We start from the raw sequence: 931 nt of genomic DNA, 5'->3' as shown, positions 1-931 counted from the left end.
CGCTACGTTGTCGGCAGCATACTGAAGCTTTATGACGGAAGTTACGGTAACCTTACTGTTTGCTTTCAGCCTGCTCAGATTGAAGAGCTTTCCATCTGTTCGCTGTATGATTTCTACTCTGGTGGGGAGTTTCCCTTCGATAGTTTCTGCAATCAGTTCTGTCACCTTTTTTTTTTTTTTAAGAGATCGATATTTTTGGCATCACTAAAGTCTGCTGGGATCTCTTCTCTCTCCCAGATTTTTTCAATGAGCTTGTGAAGTTGTTGTGTAAGTTCAATTCCACCCACTTTGAAGACTTTGGTAGTTTGGTTAATAGCTGTACACAACTCTCCCAGATTTGGAGATACTGCAAGCTTATCTCTAACTTGTTTTTGCGAAATTTGTGAGAGGACCGGACCTCAGCAGTTTCGGGGAGTTGCGGTTAAGGAGATGTTGGTAATGTTCTTTCCAGCGCAGTGCAATAGCTTCTTTATCTTTTAGAAGTGTGATACCATCTACTGAGCGTAGGGGGCATATGCCATGATTTATTGGCCCATAGATGGCCTTTGTTGCTTTAAAGAAACTCTGTGCATCATGAGTTTCGGCTAAGTGCTGGATCTCTTGAGCTTTTTTTTATCCACCAGGTGTTTTTTAGTTCTCTGGTTCTTCTTTGAACCTCAGCCTTAGTGTTGGCATAGGTTTTTTTTTTTTAGTGGCACAGTTTCTATCTCTTTGCCAGATCTGAAAGTCCTTCCTTTTCTTGTCAATCATGCGTTCAATCTCACTGTCATTCTCATCAAACCAGTGCTGGTGTTTCTTGGTTTGGTATCCAATTATTTGTTCACAGGCTGCAATAATGGATGTTTTTAGCTTGGTCCAGTGTTCCTTGATGTTATCAGAGAATTCTGAAGGCAGATGGTCCTTAAGAGTTGTTTGGAAGCAATTCCACTTA

The sequence above is a fragment of the Zootoca vivipara genome, chromosome 2, assembly GCF_963506605.1.
Source record: "Zootoca vivipara chromosome 2, rZooViv1.1, whole genome shotgun sequence".
Taxonomy (NCBI): domain Eukaryota; kingdom Metazoa; phylum Chordata; class Lepidosauria; order Squamata; family Lacertidae; genus Zootoca; species Zootoca vivipara.
The sequence above is the reverse complement of the archived record's forward strand: the minus strand, read 5'-3'. Positions refer to the sequence as shown.